Genomic DNA, 8,121 nt, shown 5'->3' on the forward strand with positions numbered 1-8,121 from the left:
GATAGTGGGGAAATGATCTCTCATTTGTTTTGCATATATTGAGTTGTTATTGAAGATGAAGGTTTTTCACATATTTATTGACCTTAATGTAACGACGTTCTAAAAATGTAGTTTTCGGTGTATCTGCTGTCGTTGTACCCATGTGTGCAGTAAGTAATTTGGGACGTAGGGATGAAGAGTGTTAGGAAGGCGTGAGTATGATGGAGAGTGTGAATTTGTAAAGTGGGGGTAAAATTTCCTTTGCCTTTAAAAGAATACTTTGAGTGGTATAAAGAAAAGAAGAAATGAAAACACTTGAAAGCGTCATTTCTCCATGTCATGATACTTGTTTTTATTTTCTTTTGTGTTGTCAATGACATTCTTTTGAGATCTGACTAACCCATATTAAATCCACTCACACTCTTCCCTACCCTCTTATAAAAACACTTCACTTTAAAATAGTACAAACCGCACATCTCTGCCATTCTCTCAGGTTGACACTATCTTTAAGGCTTAGGGAAAGATGTCTTATTCCAGAGTTCAAGATTAAGAATTATCTGAGTTTTCTTTTAGTTAAGGACTCAAAGTAGGAGAGTTTATTCTGCTATCATACATCTAAAAAAAAAAAAAAGAAAGAAAGAAATTCAAAGGCCTGAAATTTTACTTTCTTTTGATTCAGAAAAATCTAAACCTGCCTTCCCTCGGGGCATTACGTAAAGCACATCTGTTAAATCAGGATTTTCCTGATATAAATGGGCATGGGCTCTCTTGACAATTTTACCTATTTAAATTCTGTCACATTGCTGTACATATGCCTGCAGGGCCCTTCAAAGAGTGGATATTATAAATCAAAATAAAAAAATTCACTTGGCTATATCATAATTATTACCCATGATCCATTAGAAAGAATCCCCCAAATCTTCATCTTAATCAAGTGCAGTTTTATTAACCACTATACATTTTTAATAGCCAGCACTCTCTATTCATTGTAATTCAAGGTTGTGCCTGAGCTGCCATTCGTAAATCACTTGTTATGCGTTCCTGCTTTCTAATACCAGCCTAACCTTTTGCTATATCTTGCTGTCAAAACATTCCAATCTGATTTGATGCAATTCTATTCTGCATGTGTGCATCCCTATCTAACCTATGGAGTGGCAGAAATAATTAGACTACATCTGAGTGTTGTTTTTTTTTTCCTGTAAACACCTGTACTAATTAAAACACCAAATAAATGGAAAATTCTTGACAATCGTGTTCATCATTAAAACTTCTTTTCATAGGCACAACAAACAAGATGTGGACTGTGTACAATGGCTGGTCAAAGATGGATGAATAATGGAAGCTTTATTCACTGAGCATTCCAAAGGATCCCATTTATGAGCCAGCTAAAACATGATTCATTGGATCCATCGGTGGTTCCCACTCCAGCGGGAGGCTGGCATGAAAGACCCACATGTCCAGGCCCATGAAATGGCAGCCCTTTTACTGCCTGAAACAAAAGTGATTCCACCCCACTTCCCATGTAGATGATATACTTCTATTGACTTTTCCTTGGTTGTTTTACAAAACATGGATCTTAATTTGCTTGGATCAATCACACTTGCCAGATTGGTGCTCAGTCAAAGGGCCTCTGTCCCCCCCCACACCAAAAGCATTTAGAGAGACATCTTAGAGAACACAAAAATGGAAATCTCCATGAAACAGAGATTTAATTAATGGTATAGTCTTCTTATTTTCTGTTACCTGATACTTGAAACACAAACAATATATTTTGGCTGACAAATGTTTTTTTCTTGCTTTCTGTTTTTATTACACATATGCTCTGAGAAGGACACAGGAAGGTGATAATACCAGTTTAAACTTTTCTGAAGGCAAGACCAGAAATTAAGTCTCCGGCAAGAAATCATCTCATAGAGATGTAAAAATATTGCATCTTAATAAAAATTATACATAAAAGAAATCTTATGCAATTTGCAACTCTTCCTCTTTTCCATCCTTGAACAATAATCGCTATATTCTTTTAGTAGAGAAACAGGCCCTTTGCTTGTTCATAGCAACACAGGAGCTGTCCTTTAAGTGTAAATGAAGTACTTAGCTGGGAATGAATGATTTGCTCTCCTGATGCCGTTTCCCACCATTCAAAGTCTCTGAGAAAAACTTAATTTTCCTTTTAATAGTCCTTATATGGATATAGTGTCAGATTTCATTATTTTCTTTATCTGTAGTTTCTTCAGTCATATCATAGATGCAACTTGGGAACCAATTCTCTTAAAATAAAAATGGGCTTATAGCCTTTTATTGCTTCTACTATTGAAATAAACTAGAAGAAAAAAAAGATGGAAAGTAATGTAATGTCACTGTAGAAAAAGATCTCAAATGTATCCTGGAATTTCTGCAGGAGAATTAGACTTGGCTTCAGTGTGTAGCTGGATGCCAAGGACCCAGATTAGTATAAAATACGCAGTATCTGCTTTGCAACAGTTTTTGATGTAACAAAGGAACCCAGATTTGTGTATAATATTTATAATGTATTTGCTTTATGCATAAACATAGAATGTTTATGAATGGCAACTAAGCATGACCCAGAATGCTGTGGCTTGAACAAAGGAAGACAGACCTCAATGTGACCAGATTTAGAGAATGATTTAAGAAATTACAACCACATGGCAGTTATGGGGTATTATCTCTATATATTGATGCAAAGAGTTGCCAAATGCAGTATGACTGTGTATATGAAGGGTTAAATGACAAGAAAAATTTCCAAGTCTCTAAAGTACTCCTTCATGAAATTTTGTACAGACATTCCAGAAGGTAAGAACAGAAGTATAAACACTCACTAATCCATTTATTGCTTTTTTAATTGCATTCAACGATTCTTCTTATGTGTGGGAATCAGGCTTGCCTCGAGTGCAGCCATCTTGGTCCTTGACCTCCTGTGACCTGACACTCATTCCAGACCCTACAGAATAAACAATGTTATTAAGATAGCTGAGCCTTTCATGCTGGCCACCGATGCCTGGACTGTTTCTTAACTGATGTGTGACATTTTAATAGTTTTTGAGAGAACCCAGGTACATTCTTGTTGGTGGCAGACCACTTTTGTTTAGCTTAGCATAAAAGTCCTTCCTTCCTGCCTTGGAGCTTAAGGACTCTCTTGTCTTCTAAGACACACTACTGTGCAGTCCCTAATAAATTGCACTTGTGCAGCTCTAGCTCTATCGGCCTCTTTCCTCAGTCTCTTGATACCTTATGCCTTTGGCAATGGATTTTCATACACTAGAATCTGTTTTTTTATGAAACACTATATTCTAGGTGCAAAGAATGATCCATGCAACATTGTCACTCACTTAGAGCTCAGAGCTACAGGAGTTCTTGTGAAGGAAGTAATCTGAACATGTAACCTAGATAAAATGTGATAAGTGTGTAAAGAAGTGTGTCTAAAGTGCTGTGGAAAGAAGGGGCAAGATAATTCACTCTGTTTATTTAAGAGGGTAAATATTCCTGCTGCACCCCCCATTCCCCTTTCCTACTTTATATTTTAATGCACTTATTATCACTTGATACTGTAAACATTTACTTATTTATTTTGATTTTTAAAAATATATTGTCCCTGCTTCTACCCCAAATATAATGTAGATTATCTGAAAATGAGAACTTTTCCTTTCTATTTAAAACATATAACCTAGCGTCCAGAACATGAGTAATATCTAGTCCTTGCTAAATCGTTTGTTGAATGAATGAAAGGAATGCTGGCTATGTGCTTGATTCTGAATTGGATGCTAGAAATACAGTGGGGAACAATGACTGAAGTAACTCTGACAAGAAGCTTATGTTCTAAGAGGGGGAGAGAGAACCAACCCACATAGTGAATGTCATGGGTTCACACACCAATGAGAGCTGTGAACCCAACCACAGGGGATACACACACAGAGAGGGAAAGGGGATGTTGATTACGAAGGGAAGCCAGGCTTCTGTGAGAAGATGACATTTGAATTGAAATCCAGATCATAAGAAAGAGAAAACCATGTGAAGATGCAGGGGATGAAAGAACAAGTTAAAGGGTGTCAGAGTTTGACTGTGTCCCCTCCAAATTTCCAACAACTGTAAAAACTTAAGGGCCAATGGGATGATACGAAGAGGTGTCTTCTTTAAGAAGTGATTAGTTTATGAAGGATCCTCCCCTTGTAACTAGGATTAAGGCCCTTATGAAAGAGGTCCTGTGATCCATGCCATGTGAGGACACAGTGTTCCTCTCCTCTGGAGGATGCGCATAAGACGCCATCTTGGAATCAGAGAGCAGTCCTTTCCAGACAACCAAATCTGGTGAAACCTTGGACTTCTCAGACTCCAGAACTCTGAAAACTAAATTTCTATTCTTTATAAATTATCCAGTCTTGAGTATTTTGTTAGAGCAGTGCCAATGGACAGGGCTTAGTGTGTTACTTATAAGCCAGAGAGGCCTGTGTGTCTAGAAAGAGCTGATAAGAAGTGAGGGGTGGGAGGCGTCATACCACACAGGACATTGCAGGTGAAGGTAGGAAGTTTGGGGTTTATTGTGGTCTCCAAAGGAAGTCACTAGAACATTTCAAGCCAAAAGTGTCATGATCTGATTTTTGTTTCAGAATGTACATTTGCTTGTGATTAGAAGCTCAGAAGATTCTCAGGGAGGGCAGGGAGGTTCCTTCAAGGAGTATGTTACAGAGGCATAGAAAAATATGATCCCTGCTTCTACTGAGGTTATAGCAGTGAGAATGGCAAGAACTGTCTGGAGTCTAGATATGTTATGGAGATAGACTGACAGGACTTGACGATGGATTCAAAGAGGAAACTGAACAACTTAGTTGATGAGTCAATAACTGGAGTCAATAACCTTGGGAAGAAAACTGAGATTACAACTTTAGAGGACTTTGGTTTGATCCTGTTGATAAGATGAGCAGGACAGAATGAAGGCCGTCCTAATAGCCTGCAGTTGAGGGTGATTAAAAAAAAATAGCTTTGGAAAATAATAAATCTTAGAAAGTTGGTAGCACACTGTGCCAAGACATTGCCAAAACAACTGTTCTACTTATCGAATGCAGAGGGAAATCATTTAAACTTGTAAACATAACAGCTAACAGATTGACTGCATTCCTCACACTTTAGTTACTTGTTTTTATACTACATACACAAACTTTTATTTCATGCATTGAAGGTAATGGATGAAGCAAAGAACAATTTCTGAGTTTGATTTCAAATTAACAAGGCCACAATTATAGTGCTGCCACATATGATCAGGAGAAACCAGGGAGAAAATAAAAATAGACTAAAGCAGTTACCTGAACTAGTGAAAGGACATTAGTTCTTAAGGTAGCTAAATAAAAATTTTCACCCTTGGCTTAGAAATGTTTTTATGTTTACATCTGAATGCAAGAGTGTGTGTTTTCAGGAAATTCATTTAAATATAATAAGTTAGTAAAGATCACATTGGACTTAGGAAATGCTGGGAAGCTATTCATTTCTCAGCATCTATTCTGTACTGGGAATAGATCACTGTCTTGATCTTCTGGAAAGATGTCCTGTCTGGAGGCTTCCCAGAAAGATTATGAGAAGGAGCTACATGTTTATGTGTAGCATTGGGGGGCGGGGAGGAGTTGAGATGTCAGCAAAGCTATAATTAAGCTCATTCATTTATTCATTTGACACATTGAAATTGCAGTCAAGTCTAATAGTACGTGATAGATCTTCAAACTTCCTCGAGGTCAGGGACCATTACACAATACAGCTTTCTGTGAGCACTTAGTTCAGAACACTTGGTGAATAAGATGAATAAAGATCTGATGGAGGAAAAAGTGTCTGTGGCTACAATGCTAAGGGAAGCCTCTTGGACAAAGTAGAATTTTAACTTGTCCTTTAATAGAGAGATAACCTGCATAGAAATTGAAAGATGTGAGGCATTATAGCTATGGATAAATTTGCAAGTTAGATTTGCCTCCAGATCCAGATGTGGACAGATTGATCAAAGACCATCAATGCATTCATCTTTCCCACAATTCTAGGCATTGTTATGCACCTTAAGTATGCATCCTAAGATAAAACACAATCTCTGCCCTCATGAGGCTTATAATCTAGTGAGAAAGAAACCAATAGGTCGGTAACTAAATTCAAAACAACAGCAACAGGAAAGAAACCAGCTTGTACTAATAGAAAGCACTGAGAAGGTGTCTGGTCGACCAGAGGAATCCTTTCTAGGGACTGACATTGAATCTGGATGAGAAGCAGCCAACCATTCTGTGAGTAGAGGATCTGGTCAGCAGAGGTGGGAGCTGACATGGTTGAGGTTCCAGGCAGAGGGAAAGCCTGCAGGAGCTTGTGAGGCAGGAAGCATCTTGACCCTTTTGAGAACTGAAAAGAAGATCTGTATGTCAGTTTTTTGAGGCTTGACTTTGAACAAAAATGAGACACCTGAGGGAAGATCTTCTAGAATAAGGAGGAAGTCAACATCCTAAAAGCAGGGGTGAGACGCACTGGTGATATTCATTTCTCTGATAAATAGGCATCGATTCAGTTATTATCCTGGGCATTGTGGAGGTAGCAGTAAGGAGTTTGCATAGTAGAGGGGAAGACAAATTAGAAAAGAAGTGATCCAATGAATAATTACTTTGAGGTCATGATAGGTACCATGAAGAGGACACTATCTCATGGGAGTCATGGTGACCACTTTGCACGGGGAAGTCAGAGAAGGCTCTCGAGGAGGAGAATCAGCTGCATAGCTTAGAGCAAGAGCATTTAAGGCAAAGCATGTGCAAAGGTCTTGGGATCTGCTTGTTTTGTGTAGCTTTTTCCATGGTGGAAAAAGCTGAGGATGTTCTTGCAATGTCTCTATCCCACACACCCCAAGTACAATTTACACTCCCTTATGTCTCAGAGGTACCTACCATTTCTGGGAAGCCAAGGTCATCCCTGGCTTGTACAGTGCCTCCTCTCTCTCCTTGAGTCTTGCCTCCCTTTTCTTTCTGTCACCCCCTCACAACTCACCTTCCTACTTTAGCTACACTGCCAGAAAAATCTTGAGAAAGGTACAGCAAAGAGCTGTGGAGCAGGAGGAAACCCCAAGTACCAAAGCAGGAAACCTGTGTCAACGGGGAGGTCAGATCAGGAAATGGGTGTAGCACAGTTCACTGCCAGGCTCAAGAGTCAGTTCAACAACCTGTTGCCAATTTCCTGCAGTGAGACCTATGGGCCCCGAGGCCCCAGGTGCATGCATCTTCCTCAATGTACGTTATGTGCATTTGGCCGAGAAAGTGAGTTCTAAATTTGGAAGGCAATGATGGGGTAGGTATGCACAGGGTAAGAATAAGGTGGAGAAATAAGTTCCCAAATTCAACCCTAGGTTTTATGATGTTGCTATTAAAGATGAACTGAATTGGTATAGAGTTGCTTGTTAAGGTGAAAATTTAAGAAATACATATATTTTTATTATAAAAGAAAGGCAGTCAAGAATTAGATGCCACACATATTAATGGATCCCCAATGATAGAATGAACACTCTGGGAAACAGATTTATTCTTATAGTGGTGCTTTGAGTTAGGTCTAATTTCCCCCAATTTCTCAGCAAGAGGCAAGGGAACAGTCTGATGCACTGCTCACACCCTAGAAGGAGGCAGAGCAAGGGTGTCAGGGCAAAGGTGTCTTCTGACCACCAATCCTGAGGTCATCTCACAAGACCCCAGTTTCCTCCTCAGCACATGACAGCAACTGGGAGGGAGCCTGGTGAGCAGTCAAGAGCAGTGGTGGCTACCCCCGGTGAAGGCATGGCTTAGACCATCAGCACTACTTCTTTCCAGCAGTGTGAGGATGATCTCTAAAATGGAAATAGCTCTCTGTGTCTACCAGTTCTGCATCAGCAGATTCAACCATCCAGGACTGAATATTTAAAACAAAACACAACAGAAACACAAATAACCCTGCATCTGCATTGGAACATGTACAGACTTTGGTTATTCTCATTTTGGAAATAATATGACAACTATTTACACAGTGTTTACACTGCATTGGGTATTATAAGTAATCTAGAGGGCAATTAAAGTATATGGGAGAATTTGCATACACTATATGCAAATCAGCTTATGCTATATAAGGGATTTGAACATCCATGGACTGCGT

This window comes from Callospermophilus lateralis, chromosome 16 (genome assembly GCF_048772815.1).
Source record: "Callospermophilus lateralis isolate mCalLat2 chromosome 16, mCalLat2.hap1, whole genome shotgun sequence".
NCBI lineage: Eukaryota > Metazoa > Chordata > Mammalia > Rodentia > Sciuridae > Callospermophilus > Callospermophilus lateralis.